The sequence below is a fragment of the Uloborus diversus genome, chromosome 9 (assembly GCF_026930045.1).
Source record: "Uloborus diversus isolate 005 chromosome 9, Udiv.v.3.1, whole genome shotgun sequence".
Classification (NCBI taxonomy): Eukaryota; Metazoa; Arthropoda; class Arachnida; order Araneae; family Uloboridae; genus Uloborus; species Uloborus diversus.
This window is the reverse complement of record NC_072739.1, coordinates 47,088,098-47,106,952: the sequence shown is the minus strand read 5'-3', so window position 1 is coordinate 47,106,952 and position 18,855 is coordinate 47,088,098.

The following is an 18,855-nucleotide window of genomic DNA, read 5'->3' as shown; positions in this document are numbered from 1 at the left end:
GCTATCTCCGTTCTGCTACGTTCTTTTTTTCACGGTACGTAACATTTTTACTAAAAATTTGTGTTAAATGTTAGATGTATAAACTGCATAGAGGTATTTTCATTACCATCTTACGAAATACGTTTTAACGTTCGCCATCCAATCAATTTCTCAACCCCCTCCATTGTGTTTATTTTGTTTAAGAGACAATAAATAAGAATTAGTCTATTTGCTTTTCAACAGTATCGTATTCAGGCGATGTTTTAATTATCGTTACAACATTACTCCTAAACTAATTAAAAATTCCCTAATTAAATTTCAAGCAGCATTTTTCCATAAAAGACGCTTAAATGCTGGCAGTAATCATTGCCGCTATCTTCATTCGAACAAAGTCCAAGCATGAATTTTTAAGCCCCGTGCAGTCACTTTAATGAAAATTTTCCTTGCTAAATCATTCGTTTTAATCCGAGGAAATCATATTTAATCACTTCTTGAAATATTTTGCCGAGATACATATTTTACTTTCTGCTGCCATGATCTCTTTTAATTAATGCGTCAATAAAGTTCGGGGGAAGAGAAAAAAATATGTAGCATTTTTTCCGGAAAGGAATGGAATTTTATCAAAGCGAAATAATTATGCTATGAATCCGTACTTTACGTGCTTTGAATAGTTTACAGAAGTTATGAAGTTATTTACAAATTTAAAATGTTGTTTTCCTAGGGGTTTTTTTTATGTATTTTTTCAAATCATTAGTAATTGCGACGTTTAAGTTGTAATTCAGACGGTATCAAAGTTTAAAATGACGCTACTATGAAATGGAGTGTTTTTTCTTATTTCAAACAAGTTATACATTTATCATTAATTGAGAATCAATTACGAGACTAGGTTGAGTTTCAGAGGGAAAGTTATTAAGTTGGGTGGTCTTTGCACTGTAAAAACGATTCAGAAACGTTCCTGGAAATTAATGGGTAGCTGATGTGCCCAATTTCTGTCAGTGACATATCTTACAAAAAATAGGAACGATTTCTGCTAAAAAACAGTAGCCTTCCTGAAATCATCCTTGAAATTTTCTGAAGAATATGGAAAAAGCCAGTCTAGAGCCTTAAATGGAAATTCAATAGTTTTGATACAATTGACTTGAACCCTCCAGAAGTACTAAGAAAGCTCCAGAAGCATTAATTTAACCATAGCCAAAGCGCTAAGGCAGAATTGCAAGTAAGATGCCCAATCCGTCGTGTCCTTAATTCTTGCTTCGCAAAGCTGCAGTTATCCAGAGACTTATTAGCTCTCATTGCGAACTTAGTCAAACTGGAGGTGCCACTATCGAACTAAGGACAGAGTGCACAGATTTTCGAAATAGAAAAATACTATTTCCTCTGAAAAAGTACCATAAAATACTATATTTTTGGTGCCATCTACAGAGAAAACATTAAATTAAAAATCAGTACTTCGGCAAGTTATTAACGATTTGTTTTCCTAATTACAGAATATAGGACTCTAAGTTCCTTAAAAATATATATATAAATATCTTTAAAATAAAAAATATATTTAATTGTTCGTTTTAATTTTCCTTTCCGGCCACTGTTGTCAGACATAGTATTCCTGATATTATGGCAGTATTTGAAATACTACGCCCCCATATTTGGGGCGAAAAAATACTACCGTAGTATTAAAAATGCTACGCCTGGCAACGCTGACTAATAACGATACAATTAATAAATACACTCAGTTAATCTTTAAACTAGTAGATAAATATATTTTTTACGCCAATGAGAAGTCTGCATTCGTGCAACTTGAAGAAATTCTGGAAACTTTTTTGCAAAAGATACTTGATTTTACGGGGAAATAGGCGAGAACCCGTAAAATCCCGCAACGTTGCACGGAAATAACCAGTAACTCTTCGGAATTATTTTAATGTACCTTTTGGTTTGCGATTCGGGTGTAAGAAGTAAAACGTGATTCGTAAGTAAGCATTTGATAAGGTAGATTTTCATTCAGCTAAACACTAATACATCTCGTGTGCAATTTGATTTCTAAACAGTTAAAAAAAAAAAAAAACACTTCAAGATCTTTGATATTTAATTTGCAAAAACTCATGGTTTGATTGATTCTACTGTCTTTTTGGAGCAATAGGGTATATACTGCACGAAACTGAACTGTGAAACGTTTTGCGAAATAAACACTTAATTGAAGTTCTAAATTTTTAATAAAGAACCAAAATATTCATATATTTATTTCAAATGGCAGAGAAATTGACAAATTGGAGAAATACAAACAGAACTAAAACGAAGAACAGGGGGGGGGGGAGAATCATTGTCTCAGTAGTCGCTACATACTGCTCAAATGCGAAGATGTCGCGTGCCGAAAAGTTATAGATCTTTTAGCCGTATTAAACGTTGCTCACGGCACACCACGTGGAGGTAGATTTATAGTCGTGCCCCTAAGAACCAAAATAAAAAACAGAAAAATTGTCTTGAGCAACGAAAACACATTTATTCGCAACTCTAGAGCTCGAATACGCTACCTTGCGGTGATTACACTGTAAAAACGATTCAGAAACGTTCCTGGAAAATAATGGGCAGCTGATGTGCCCAATTTCTTCCAGTGACATATCTTGGAAAAATCAGGAACGCTTTCCGTTAAAAGTCAGTAACCTCTCTGAAATGAACCTTGAAACTTTCTGAAGAAGTGCAAAATCTCCCCTGTCAAAGCCAGCTATGTCTCTAGAACCTTCCAGAAAAATTAAGTAGGTTTAGTGTTATTGATTAGAACTTCCCTGATTTACCAAGAAGGCTCCATAAAAATGAGAGCGACCACGGCCAGAGCTATGCATGAAGGAACCAAGCATATCTCTTGCCTGCAATTGCTGCCTTGCAAAGCTGTAGCCATCCATTGACGTTTTCGCTCTCATTGGGAGTTTGGTCAATCTGGACAGGCCGTAAGCAGGCTTAGGCCGATACACTTAATAAACATGCTCATTCAATCTTTAAACTGTTTGCCAAAAATCTTTTCCACAACAATGAAAAGTCTGCACGCGTGCAACTTGTAGCGATTCAAGAAACTTTTTTGTGAAGATACTTGTTTTTACGGGGAAGTAGGTGAAAACGTGTGAAATCCCGAGACGTTCCATGGAAAATACCAGTAACGTTTCGGAATTTTTTTACAGTGTAACAATACTAAAGAAAAACGTAAAACTTTCCATTCCACGTGTTTTCTTTGGGGTTAATTACAGGCTTCAGACAGTTTGTGGTGTAATGTAATTTGAGAAGAATAGAAAAGAAAGCTTCCCACAAAAACAATGAGAAATTACTGCCATTCACTGAGCGTCAAAGCAAGTTATAAGTTATGGCATTTGTTTGTTTTACCGTTTTCATTCGCCATTAGACAGTTGCTGCAGCGCGCCCTATAGTTTATTGGATTTGCGAATAAAAAAACAAAGACGCGACAAAAGCAATGATATATGGACGAAGACAAAGTTAACACAGAAATCCAAATTCCTGAAGGAAGGAGAACAATTTTGAATGAGGTGTATCCCCTAATATAATCCTTCGAAGAGGGATGAACATGATTTTGAAGAACTTTAAACGAATATGATTGAAATAAGGAAAATCAGAGAGATAATGCAGCACTGTCTGACAGAAGTTACATGTGTTGCATACACTGTAAAAAAAAAATCCGAAACGTTACTGAGTATTTTCATGTAGCTTTTCGGGTTTTCAATGGTTTTTATCCATTTCCTGGAAAAACCAAGCATAATTGTGAAAATTTTCCTGAATCGGCTACAAGTTTCACGAATGCAGACTTCTAACTGTTGTGAAAAATATGTTTAGCTCCCAGTTTAAAGATTAACTGTGCGTATTTATAAAGTGTATCGGCTTCAGTTTGATTACGGTCCTTTCAGACGGATTAAGCTCCCAAAGGAAGCGACTAAGTCCATGGACTACGTAGGCTTGCAAGAATTGTAGGCAAGCAAAGTTCTTGATACTTGCTTGCAATCCTGCTTTAAACCATGTTTGCAATATTGCTTTTGAAACTTCCGTGATAAATCAGAAAGATGTCAAGCATTTATAACTACGCAGAAGTGTACTTAACAGTTCCAGGATCGCGTCTGGCTTTAAATGGAAATATTTCTAACCTTCCCAATGGAAATTGTGCAAATCAGCTGCCCATTTTTTTCCAGGAACGTTTCTGAATCGTTTTTACAGTGTAGAGGAGCTAGCAAAACAAGTGTCTATGAGTAAATCTGACGCACGAAGACGGGCTGTTACACACTGTGAAAACTAATTCAGGAAACGCTCCTGGAAAATAATAGGCATCTGATGGATCCCAATTTCTGCCAGTAACATATCTTGCAAAAACCAGGAACATTTTTCGCTAAAATTTAGTAACCTTCGTGAAATTATCCAGAAAAATCCAAAAATCTTCCCGTTTTAAGCCAGTCGTGTCTCTGAAACTTCAGAGTAATCTTAGATAGAGATAATGCAGTAGCTTAGCACCTTCCTGATTTGTCAAGACAGTTCCAAAACTAGTATTTCAAACATGGCCAAAGCTAAGCTAGAATTGCAAGTAAGTACCAAGCACATCGCTTGATTGCAATACATGCAAAGCTTCTTGCAAATCTCTAAGTCCGAGAACTCATTCGCTTCCTTTGGGAGCTCAATCAGTTTGGACGAGCCGTAAACAAATTGAAGCCGATACACAATATAAATACTCAGTAAATCTTAAAACTGGGAGCTAAAAGTATTTTTTTTACAGCAGATAGAAGTCTGCGTTCGTAAAACTTGTAGCAATTCAGGAAAGTTTTTGACAATGATACTTGATATTTCCAGTAAGTGGATAAAAAACCATTGAAATCCCGAAACGTTACACGGAAATACTCAGTAACTTCTCGGGTTTTTTTTTACTGAACACTTTGTTTTCTCTTATGGTGATCTTTGATGGCTTGAAACCTTTCCTCAAAGCCTGGATAAAATGCAGTATTTTGCTGTTCTCCATTCCAATTCCCTTCCAATTTAGATTAAGACAGTCGCTTAGTGAATAAAGTAAAAAAATGTTACCAAGTGATGTGTAATAAGTGTGCCGAATTGGGGTTCATTTCCGCTTGGCAACCTGTTTACTTACTAAGAAAGGGAAAGTAAAATGTCTTTCCTTTCAAAATAATTTCATACTCTTTCGGTTATCACATACATTACGTTTATTTTTATTTTCATATTTATATAATCTACTTTATGTACATTTAGATCGAGCGAATGAATAGATAATCGTGTTTATAGAATATTTGTGCATCAAAATGTATGCTAGAACGAATGTAAAATTAAATCAAACCATTTAAAACTTTTTTTTACATTTCTTGAGTAAATATAATGGTGTCTGTTTATAATTTAATTTTATTATACCTAACAGGATTTGCCTCGTCACTTGTACATACACCCTTTTGAATATATTAAGCAAATTAAAAAGAATTATCTTTGCTGAACTCATATCTTGTAAAATTCAAGTTGACAGATTATTTTCTTGCTTATGTTTCCTCTGAGTGTCAGTTGCTATTTAGTGAACTCAAAAATAAACTTCTTTTTTTTTTTAGTTTCTTGAGCTTTAAGAGTTAATAAGAATGAAGTCGGTGAAATAACTATTTTTTTTTCTCCTTTCAGAATCCGTTGCGTAGAGTAAGTGCCAAGGACTTAAAAACTTTTTTTTATTTTTAAGTAACTTAATTAACACTTTCAAAGAGATAAGAGTAACTTATCAAAATGCGGTAATTTGTGTGGAGCTTTAGAAAGATTCAATGAAACTTATGAAGATGTCAGACGTCGAAAAAGATGGCGATGAACACGTGTATCGATATAAACCCGAGATATTTTAATTGTATTTTTCCTTTTATAATGAAAAAGATGATCATTATTTCATGACCAAAAATGTATTATTATATTGGATCCCCCACTCAGAGATGTGAAATTTTACTTTTTATGATATGAGAGAAAACCGTTATTTCTGGGTTTTTTTTTTCTTTATTTCATTATTTTATTATTATTATTATTATTACTATTATTATTAGGTTTTTTATTTATTTGTTTCTTGTTTTCACGAAGAGGAAATGTGTTTAAGTGTTTTTAACATTCAGATACAAGTAATAAAAAAAAAAAAAACACAGAAATTCTGCTATGTGTGCTCTTTTTAAGTAAAATATGAATAGAAAATGTATGTAAAAAATAAATATGGCAAAAAATTAACTATTTAATTTTGCAAAAAAAAATTTTGAAAAGTATTTTTTGAGAATTTATGTGAAAAGTTTCCGATTTTTTTTTAATTTTCAGTGTAATAAAAAGTTTATTTACCAATTTTTTCGAAGAAACAAAGTGTAATCAAATGCAAAAAATAAAGATTTATTAAAAGTTAATTAAAAGTTTAAAATAAAGTTAAAATATTAAAACAGTATAGTAGCGTAATCGAAAACAAAATCGTTAGCAGTTCTTTCTTTACTAGCTTACTTTAAAAAATACCGCGCCATATATTCATTTCATTTCCCCTTGGCTATAAACTAAAAATTAGTAATTGAACTTCAAAAGAAAAAAAAATAATACCAATAATAATATTTATACTAACAATAAATAAATAAATAAAATAAATAAAAATCTACCTAGCTAAGTAATTTTCGTCAAAAATAAAATTGTTTGCTGCTCCTGCTTTCAGGAAAAAACAAAGATCTGCAAATTTCCCTCATTTTCCGTTTCTAAAAATAGTCATTGTTTCGCAATAAAAACACTTACGATAGGAATTCTTTTTATTCTGATTTTGTAATATTCGTTCATAACATGTGTCTATGTTAAGTCTACAATAAATACTATTTCGATTTTAATAACAATTTTTCTCCTATTTGGTACAATTTTCATAATGTTTAAACCAAAAAAAAAAAAATCTTTATTTCGGTTTGTTTCGAAGATGAAAAGGTTTGAAATTCCCAAATACGCTTTAATGTTAAAATTGTTTTGAATTTTTCAAAAAGTACTTTTTCAATTTTGAAATCAGACACATTTTATTTGTACACGTCCTTCATCAAGAGTTCTTCAAAGCGTCAAGAAAGCAAATCCACGTACGCGTTCGGGATCTATATTTGCCTTACATTATTTCACTTTCGAAAAAAAAAGAAATTTGTTCACATTGGACTATTTCCATCCAAAAGTTTTGGCAGACCGACAGGCACACAATTTTCCTATCTCATAACCTTACTAATAAATTTTTAATTCTTAAATATTAGTTTAATTACTTGTTTATTTTAAACATTTTTTCTTGTATTTAGCGATATTTTTGAGATGCATTAAGCCTTCTTTTATGTTTCATTCATTTTTTTTCATGACGTTTACGGAAAATAGGCCAAAAAATCTTCTGAATCCAACCATGCTTAAGTGATGCATACAAAGAATTATGAAAAATAAAAAATGGAACATAGCAAAAAAAAAAGCGTATAATTCGAAGGAGAAAAAAATGGTGTAAAGTGAATAAATGATAAATGGATGAAGATAAAATCCACCTGTCAGCAGGAGTAACTGACTGATCAATCATTGCTTAAGCTTTCGAACTAAGAAAAAACTATCCCTTGTTGCGTTTATATCTTTCTTCTTTAAATATTACCCCTTCTTTCTGCGCCTAGTTTGACTTTTGATCTATAAGAATAAGTGTCTGAGAATTTTTGTGTCCCTTGACATAAAAATTGATTACCCATTTTTAGAAGTTTGAAAAGAAAAATAAAGCTATTGAGTATGAATAAAATCGATCGATTGCTGAAAAAAGAATGAATATTAAACATTATTATTATCTCGTTCTATTAATGCCACTACATATTTATTGGAAAGAAAAGAAAAAATACATCTTTCCGTTCTGCAGGCAAAGTATTTTTTTAAGCCTGGCTCATCAATTTCAAGAATTTAGTTCTAATTAGTCGGTGTGCCAGATGAGGTCATGTAGACCAATGAGGACAGTCCCCCGTTTTCTATGTAGCATAGTAAAAATTCTCTAGATCATGATTTTATCGTCATCAAAAAGCCTAACTGAGGATTAAGTGTTATCAATTAGCAGTTAGTTATAAATTCACGAAAATGTAGCAATAATTATTACAAAAGAGTTTTGTCAAAATTGCTTGATTTTATTTTACTGTAAATTTTGTTCCTTCACTGCAATTTATTGGCATAAAAAATGTTAATAGTTCTAGAAAGCCTAACTTATGTAGTTGACGAAATCAAAAAGAACACGTCACCTAGGGTGGTTGAAAAAAACAAAAGTTTTAACTACTCAAATTTTAAGAGGGTGCTCAATGACCCTCAATTTAACATTAGCATTAGCATAGAAAATGCAACAAATTTAGAGACATTTACTTTCCCCAGCTCTTTTTTTGTAAATAACCATTTTATTGCAATATATATGCATGTTGCTACTGTGTATTATAATCTGTTTTTTTTTTCGGTTCAATGTTTTTTAACCCCAGTCCCCATACACTCTAAAAACAACAACTTTAAAAATGATGAAAAAGTGCTCAAGTTTGAACATATAGCGAGTCAAAATGGCTCCGAATACATGGTATTCATATTTGAAACATTCAAACACTCAAATCAACATGTGCTCATTTTTTAATATGAAATAATTTCAAAACTGAGTATTATGTACTCATTTTTGAGTATGAAATAATTCAGCACACTATTTGAAAACATGGGTACTCCTATTTGAAACAAAAAGTTTCAAGAAAAATTTGAACGCATGAATGTACACTTTTTTAAAAACTTCATTTTTCTCAGTGTACTTAGGAAGTGTGTGGGGGGGGGGGGGTTGGCCTGTTATCTAGGAGATTTTTTTTTTTTGCATGTATTTTTGAACTACTCTAAGGTCGCCGTGTACCGTCATTTTTTAATGTGGTTCGATAACATTACAATGTCGACTGTTGCTCAATGAGGCTTCGATGGGTGGAATTAGGACTTCGGCGTACTTATTAAGACAACGAAGGATCGCGTGGCAGATACGATCCAATGCTGCATACGTTGACCTAAGGCTCCTATATAAAGGTAACTTATCTGACATTTTGGTTCCAAAATTATCGGGCGAAAAAAATGGTATATGGATAAAAGCCTCATTGCCGAAAACTGGTGTCCAAGCTTTTAGATGTGTTGCCTGATTGATGTTTGATTATTTTGTACTGTAGATGAAGACGATTTAATTAATACAAATTAAGAATAAATAAGGTGTAAAAATGAGGTTTAGTACATTAAACGTTTTTTCGATACATTTTTGTTGAATTTGTAAACTAAGTTATCTTTCTAGATTCACCTGAAGTGAAATTTTACTCAACTTATCATCAATTGTTTTAAGACATAGCAACCAGCGAATATTATAACGTATTTATGAATACTAGAAACGAGGTTGGATCCAATTCTGTCTTGGAACCAAAATGTCGGATAAATCAGCCTGTCCTTTTCAATGGACTCTACGTTGACTATAAGTGCATGAACTTCGTGTAGGAGCGAACAACTTAGCTGCGTCCGATTATAACGATTGGTTTTCTAATTTTCATTGGAGTAAAAATGGAATTCTTATTATGTTTTTGAATTAATTAATTGTGGTTTGAAATGCTTTTATTTTGAAAATAAGGATTTTTTCAATTTTTTGAAGGTTGATAGTTCTTTTTGTCGATTTTCAAAGTTAGCCTTTCTGAAGATTAGTCTTCCAAATAAGGCCAATGCGCTGTTTTGGTAAAACTTCCGACAAACGCAACTTAAACTTAAATTTTATCATGGAATGATTTTTAATTTCATTTTCTACTAGAATATCGCCCGTCAAGGAATGACGGGCGAAAATTGTTTCTACATTTGAGCGAAACAATCGCCTGTTTGGTGATATTTTTATAGCTAAAATTTTAGCCCTAACTCCAGTGGATTTACCCTAAACTCCAGTAGGTAGCGTTAATTGTTGACCACTTTTTCGTTTCTTCATTCTCCCAAAATGACAATCTTAACAGTAAAACAGTTAAGTGACCGGATCCAGTTCAGCCTTGTCAAAATTAAGAATTTCCCTGCAGGTCAATCATTACCAAAACATATTATCAAATCATCATGCCGAGCGCAAATTTCATTGTCGGTGACGTAAGGAGTGTTACTCGATCAGTGAATTAGCTATTACCTATATGAGGATGAGTCATCTGATGAATCTACAAAAATTGGACTTGTATATCACCTGAGCTTATTGTATAAATTGCCGAATGCCGAATACAAATATTTTATAAATTATGTTTTTTTCCTGTTACTGATACTTCTGCATCTGCAAAAAAAAAGGAAATGTTTAAAAATATCTTGTTTTTCTTTCTTCTTCTTCCTTTCTTTTTTTTTTTTTTTTTTAATGGAATCATCCACAAATGATGGACCCGCTTTGAATGACGTCTCTCTTTGAACGGAAAATGGGGTTAGTTATATTGTGACACTTTATGGCAAGTTGAAGAAAAAAAAATAAAAATCACACATTTTATTTGAAAAAAAAATTATGTTATAGACTATGTAACAAGAATCGACGTGTCAAGGCCAAATACCTTTATCACTCTCCACCCTTTCCCCTTCCGGTTATCATGCTTACGCCTCTATGAACTTTTTCCCTACGTTGCTTCTGCAAATGTTATGCGTTGCAAAAGCAACGTGGGGAAAAAATTCGTCGTGCCGTAGCCCTGTCAACCAGAAAGGAAAAAGGGTAGAGAGTGGGATAGGTATTTGTCCTTGACACGCCAATTCTCGGTATATGGACTATAAATGCGTTTGAATTATTATTCAAACGCCTTAAAAGTTATTACGACTGTAATAACTTTTAAGGGGGCGGAAGGGGGTAAGATGAAGAGTGACACTTTGTGACAAATGGGGTTGGGGGTTATAATTCGCAGAAAAAAAACTAGCATTGTGTATGGTTAGTCCCACATACCGCAAACCTAGTATTCTACTTCAGAGCTTGTGATCCTCATGGTATTAAAAGAGCAATGTATTCTGACATATTGTTCTGTAATTTAATTGAAAAAACCTGGGAGAAGGGGGACTAGAACGGTTAATGGATCTTTACTACGTATATCTCTTTGCTTGTCACTGCCTCCGTTCAATTTACCATAACTTGTGATAAACTTTCAAAAGTTGCCAATTTCTTTTTTTATTAATGTATTTGATTATTTTGTTGTCGTGTCTTTGAAAGTTGCATTAGATATAGCCGTTAGTCATGATGACGGCGTTTTACGATGGTGGTAAAACTCCTATTCTCCTTAGATCAACACTTGTAGCTAGCCGTCGGTTTATTTAAGTTTTTAACGTTAATGTAAAAACCAGTTACTCTGTCTCTCTATCTCTTTTTTAATTTTTACAATGACTTTAGTTTTTCAGCGTTAAGAGTTACATTTTCATTTAGAAACTAACAAAAAATTCGCAATGAAGTTTTAAAATTAAAAAAAAAAAAAAAAGCTTTTCAAGAACAGGAAAGAAGCACAAGATAAAAGCTTAGAATCGACAAAGTAATGGATGCAAACTTTTTCTATGGGACGTTTTCTTTTTCCATTCTAAGAGAAAATCCTGGTATCATGAAGAGAAAATACCCGCATTAATGGTCTCTTGTGATATGGACTGTAATGAGAGAGACATAAATATTTCAAGGTCTCTATAGGCAGAGTTAAGGTACTCGTGATGGGATAAAAGATTTTTATTCTGTTATATTCGGCCTCGATAATTTGATTCAAAATACTTTGTCCTGTTTATTCGGGAAAATATCATCCCTATTCTTTGCAAACATAGAAATGACTTCGTGCCGTTCTGAGGAACTGTATAATAATATAAGTTAATATAATTGTTTTTAATTTCAATGACTTATTGAAATTTAACCGTCAAAAGTTTTGTGGTTTTGATTTCAAATTTATGTCCACAAACCACGTTGATATTTGATACATTGATTATTTGATGTAGTAACTTTTTTCCTTTTTCAAACAAATAGGGGAAAAATGAGGAAAAAAAGTAATTATAAGAAAAAGTTGTATCGTCACAGTAAGAAAAAAAAAACATTATGTGAGGTGTTTAATCATTTTATTAAACCGGAAGCATTTACCTTTCGTTACCAGAGTTCAATGTGTGCACCATATGTTGCTCGAACCTCATCCAAACAGCAATCAAATTCATGTCTATAAACGGGACACACATTGAACAAAATGATTTACTACGACAATTGATTTCCTACAGCGACGATACAGGGACTACTTATAATTGCATTTTCCCCCTCCATTCTCTTTTTTTTTCATTTTTTTACGATGTCATAAAAAAAAATTCTTCAGCCTGTTAAATATTATGTTGCAAACCGCATATTGCTACAACAATTTGTTGTTTTTCTGAGTGTTTTAAATGTGTCAAGGACTTTTCGTTCACCCTGTAATATCCTTAACCACACAGTGCCCCTTGTCCCCCCCCCCGCCCCCTTCTTCTGAACGAACCTTTAAACATCTTTGTAAGACATTGTAAAAACGATTCAGAAACGTTCCTGGGAAATAATAAGGAACTACTGTGCCCTTTTTCAGCCAGTAACATGTTTTGCAAAAAACAGGCAAATTTCGCTCTAAAATTTAGTAATCTTCTTGACATCAACGTAGAATCTTGCTGAAAAAATCAAAAATTCTCCCCAATCTTCAACTTCAGTGAAAAGTTATAAATATATACACAGGGTGTATCAGTACAGCGTTCACTGACTTTCAGGGTAAATAGAGTACACCTAGACCACATATCAATGCATGGTCAGATACGCTTTCCTGGCGCGGTAGTGACGACACAATCACCGAAAGGACAAAACACGAATAAGAGAAGAAAACATGTTTATTATCCTTAGTACAATAAAAAAGATATCCTTAGGATAATAAAAAAAATTAATATGAATTTTGACTTCTTGAATTCAAATTATGTTTTTTGCAGTCACTAGTGTGTGTGTAAGTTTGTGTATGTACGCGTGTGTGTTTGTGTCTGTGTGCAGGCACGAGTAAGTGGGTATGTGTGTGTGTTTGCGTCTGTATGCATGCATGAATGTGTGTGTCTGTGTCTGTGTGTATGCTTGCGCGTGTGTTTGTGTCTGGCATACATGGTCTGTGTGCAGGCACGTGTATGTGTGTGTGTATGCGTGCGTGTGTAGGATATGGACGCAACCTGGAGACGGCTGCCGCTAGATGAGAAGCATCGGGAGGGGGGCGGTCGACGGTGGTGCTGCAGAGGGAGGCGGAGGGGGGGGGAATAAAATACTAGGATCTCAAAACAGTCAAATGATAATAATAAGCTATGTGATTGCTCAAAAAAAGAACATCAAGGAGAGAACGATCGACATCAAAGTAATTGTTCGAAATTATGACCCCGGGCCGTGATGAATATCTCACATCTCCGCCGCATTGAAGGTCGAACGTCACAGTAAGCGAGGCAACAAAAACCGCGTGTGCATATGCACCGTCATCTGACGCTTCGGTTTACGTAACGACATCTAAAGCATTGGTTTCCTAGGAGGGAATCGCCGACCTTTGGCGTCGCTTCTCGCCGAGAGGAAAACTTGATTCTTCTGCGCATGCGAGCCCGACCAAAACCGACGTTGTGAGTGGCACGCCGGAATCACTTGACTTTGATGTCAGCGTCACGCCGAGCAGCGACGTTAAAGCTCGGTGATTTCGCTTCTAGGAAACCAGGGCTTAAGAGAACCAAACGTCCGCAGCCAACAAAAGCAAATCCACCGCCAAGAAAGACGAAAGAAAATAAAAGCGACCAAGAACAGTTTACATGACAGAACAAGTTGGGGTTTTCTGGGTTTTTCACCCCTCTGTTTCTCGGCCTTATTCTCTCGGATTTCGCTTCTAGGAAACCAGGGCTTATCGTGTACACAAGAAAAAAACTTACCAGCATTTTCGCTGTATTAAAGATAATAAACATGTTTTCACTTATTTGCCCTGTCTTTCTTGTGCTTTGTTCCGTCAGTATCGCGTCAGGAAAACGTTTTCGACCATGCATTGCTGTGTGATTTACCATCATCTAGGTGTACTCTATCTGCCCTGAAAGTCTGTAACGCTGTTCTGATACACCATGTATTAAGAGTTGGTCACCTTTCTGCTTTATCAGGGCAGCTTCTTTAGCAAATATGGCCGAAACTAAGACGGAATTGCAAGCAATTCCTTCAAAGCTACAGTATCCGGAGACTGCAGTTTGCCCTTGATTGGGGCTCAGTCCATTCGGAGAATATTTACCTGAGCTGAAAGAGAAACACATAACAAAGATGATTAATGTATTTTTACAATGGGTAGCAAAAATGTTTTTCGCCACAGAATAAAATAGCATTCATAGAAGTTCGATTCAGGTAACTTTTTTGCAACAAGTCTTGTTTCTCACAGAAAACAGGTAAAGGGTGTCCCAAAATTATCGCAAGATTTGAATTTGCCGCCATTTTTGCAATAAATTGTGGGCAATCTTGGAAAAAGAACAATTTGGCAGCTGAGGGTCTAGGGTTATTACAAATGGAGCGTTTTCGATTCTATAATGCGTTTTCATTATCGAACAATTATTTGAAAAATAATGAAAGTTTGGGCGGGTCAAGCAGTTTACTGTTATTGGCGCTCGATATCGCAATTAGGTAATGCGCAGGTGGTTGTGGGATTGCTGACATAGACGTTTGACTTTAAATAACCCCATAGGGAGAAGTCTAATGATGTAAAATCACACGATTTAGGGTACAATTCATATCACCGAAACGAGAGAGTACACGAACAGGAAATTCCTTATGCAGTGATTGAATTGTTTCGCTGACTGTATAATAGCATAACACTCCATTTTTACTAACCCTAAACTCCCAGCTGTCAAATTGTTCTTTTTCCGTGGCTGCCAACAATTCACAGCAAAAATTGTGGCAAATTCAAATCTTGCGTTAATTTTGGGACACCCTTTATAAACCCTTGAAATCCCGAAACGTAACCCGGAAATAATCAGTGACTTTTTTTTTTTTTTACAGTGTAGGTAAACGTATATTGTGTTGCCTTCGGAAGCTAGTAAAAATAATTAAGGTAGACATATTTGAAGAAAAGTATCGTAGTAACATCAATGGAACATTTTGTTTTTAAAAATATATTTTCAACTATGTAACAAACATTACGTTTTACAAAAAAAATTATTTAAAACCGATTTTTTAATAAATTTCACGTTAACAAAACTCTATGTTTCGTAAAATAAAATTATTGACAGTATGAAAGGGAATATATTTTGAATAAAGTCCCACTTCTCTTTACTCCTTTTTCTCCAAGTTTAAGACCTTCTAACAAGTATTTAAGCCAGTAAATATCCATGAACTGTAAATGCTACAAGGCGTATTATCTACATTTAGAACCATACATAAAAAATATTCTATTCACGCACAAAATTTAACAAAATAAAATACAGCAATAAAAATAAATCAAGTAATAAAAATAAGTCAAACTCATACATAACCTTTCCACACTTTTTTTAAAGTTCCTTTACTATGAACGGTAAATACGGGGCAAGAGACACTAGAGAAAACTTTTCTGAGAGGAGCCAGGCAAAATAAACAATAAATTGAATTATCCAGCTCGGCCGAATTCTAGGGATAACAGAATAAATTCCTTTAATCTTGTTTCAAATGCTTTAAGTCTGTCCGCAGAGACCAGAAAATGTTTATGCGCTTCTCCTCATAACAGAGGCCAATGGAGACATCTTGATGTAGGTATTTTATGATATATATGAATAGAATACTTTCTTAGATTTTTTTTTTGTGTCGTTCTAAGCTGGATTAAGTAGATTTTTAGAATGTATTCAATGTTTAATGCTTGTTTGCGAGACATTAGAAGTATATTAAAATCGACAGTTAAGACAATAACACTCTTTTGAAAAGAGATTTCAGATTTTTTTTTTTTTTTTTTTTTTTTGATGATGAAGAATATTTAGAGAATGATAGATAGTTTTTATAAATATTTTGATTGGCTTTTTTGTTTTTATCGATTAATTTTTATGAAATGAAAAAATCTTTGTTTTTCTGGGGAAAACTGTTCATTCACAGCGCTTTTCTATTGATGATTTTTGCCTATTAAATGAGTAAATAATCGTTTGATAACCGAAATTTTAAGTGGTACTGATCATTGTAAGAGGTTCACTGTAAGATAATTCTGAAACGTCACAGATTATTTCCAGGTAAAATTTCGGAATTTCATGGGTTCCACCATTTTTCTTTTTAGAAACAATTGTGTTGGCGAGAAGTTTCCTGAATTGCTGAAAGTTGCATGAATGCAGGCTTCTTGCTGCTGAGGAAAATATTTTTAGTTACCAGTGTTAAAATATGCTCATCAGGTGTTTCCACAGCACCTTGCTTACGGTACTTTCCACATAAAACAAACCCCAAAAGAGGACGAATTGCAGCCTATGGATATTGTAGATTTGCAAGGCTTGCAGCTAAAAGTGCTGAAGCTTTGATCTTATTTACTAAAATGCTCTGAAAGTCTTTATGGTAAACGAAGAAGGTGCTAAGATCTTGCAAAGTTCCTGATTTATCCCAAAATGCTGGCTTTAATGAGAAAGTTTCTGAATACTCCAGGAAAGAAAGCATATTGATTTCAGGATGATTTTAGCAGGAAACTTTTCTATTTTTTGCTAAATATATCACTTACAGTAGCGATTCATTGCCTGGAATGTGAAATTTATGCTTACTCATATTAATCTCTTCCTTCAAGATTATCTCAATATTTTTTTGTCAAATTAGTCCATTCTGCAGTCACTATAAAGCAGTGGTTCTCAACCTGTGGTCCGCGGACTGTTTTCATGCGGACCGCGAAGTGAACAGTCATAAAATAATCAATTTAAATCTTGGCTCTTCAGATGTAAATTGATGCGTCTGCTGATTTTTTTTTTAAATTCAAAACGTTTGCAGTATTGTATTGAGCAAACGACCAAACGCACATTAAATCACTTCAAAATTACTTTGAGAAGTACTTCCCTACTGATGCAGATGTGAGGAAAAATAATCTGTGGGTGAGTGATCCCTTTTTAGCTACCCACGATAATAATCTGTCTTCTCAGAAAAATGCACAGCTTAGTGAAATTTCATCCGATGGTCATTTAAAAGTGATAAAATCTCACTGCGAAAATGTTGCAGATTTTTGGATAGGATTACTTGATGAAACTCCACTGCTCAGTCAAAAAGCTTTGGAACTTCTTCTTCCTTTTTATTCCACTTATCTCTGTGAGGCAGCATTTTCAACATTATGTGTTATCAAGAATAAGCACAGAAATAGGTTGCTAAATTTGAATGCTCCTATGAGAAACTGACGTTAACTTCTTTCGAGCCAAATATTGAGAAACTTTCAAGTGAGAAACAAGACCAATGGAGCCATTAACGTGTTAATTTGGCGCTATCTATGTATTTTTTATTTTGTTTTTTATATTAATAATATCTATGGGGTCCGCCAAGGATTCTGAAAGGTACAAGTGGTCCTCAGTGATGAAAATGTTGAGAACCACTGCTATAAAGGACTCAGTTAAAAATGGTTACAGACACCCCTGTGTTACAATTTGTACAACTAAATTAACTTGGATTGTCTCGCCTTGGACACCTTCAGTGAGGCAAAAAAAAAAAAAAAAAAACTATACTACATTAACAGATCAAGAAAACATGAAATATATCGAAGTTAAGAAAAACTCAAAAGGAAATATACCAAATACTGAAAAAATAACACCCCATCAATTAATACATGCAAAAACATCAACGTATGGCAGGCTAATAAAAACTCCTCAAATATTAAATTACTAATTTAGACTTTTTGTTTAGTCATAGAAGTATTAATACATTAAAAAATTCAAAAAATAAAATAACTAGGCGCGTATTACAATGCAGACAAGTAAACTTGTGCTCTGTTGGCACTAAACGCGAGACATAAAATATTATTGTAGATATTTGGTGTTTGAATTAAAATTAACGTTTTATAATTACGCTTATTAATTAATATATTAAAAGGCATACCACAGTAAGTAATGTCCAAAGGCACTGAAAAATTAGGTGTGTCACACCCTGTTTGATTGTAATTTATTACTATTTAAAATATTAAAAACAAACACATTTTACAATCGTTCATTAACACTTTACTACAATCATGTAAGCACACTTTCCGTTTCTCTCTCTCTCTCTTTCCCCTTCCTCCCCCACTCAGGCCCGGCTCCTGGGGTAGGCGACCAAGGCGGTCGCCAAGGGGAGCAGACTTTAGGGACGGCAAATTTCGAAGTTGAAACTTTTTTTTTCAGAGTATGAATATCTGTTAAATGAAATAGAGTGTGTACCTACATGCAAAGCATAGTTCGGAATTCAACTATAAATTCAATTTAATTTTAGAGACAGCAAATGCGTGATTTAAAAGTTTTTTGAAAATATTAAAATCTGTTTCAATGCCATAAGATGCACTATTTAAATGTTAGAAAATATAATTTAAGGTGTATACTAGCGCTTGGATATGCAAACCCAGTTAGGAATCTTGCTAGAAACTCACTATATTTTAAGCACTTTATTGTTATTACAATTTTATTAATATACTAAAGGACCCGACATACCTGACTTTAATACCTTGTTCTGTCAAATTTTGTAAATTGATATTTTATTGACATTTTTTAACTTTTCAAGTGTTTGAATAGTTTTGTTGAAAAAAAATAAGTAAAAAGAAAATGTTTTAAGCTGCTTGGGTTCAGAATGCTTATATTTATTACAACTTGATTTATCTAATTCACACTGAGCAGTTGTTTTATTAACTATTTTTTCTCCCGTACTTGATGGTTTGTTCCTTCAGCCATACTCAAAGGACATAAAACTAACTACCTATC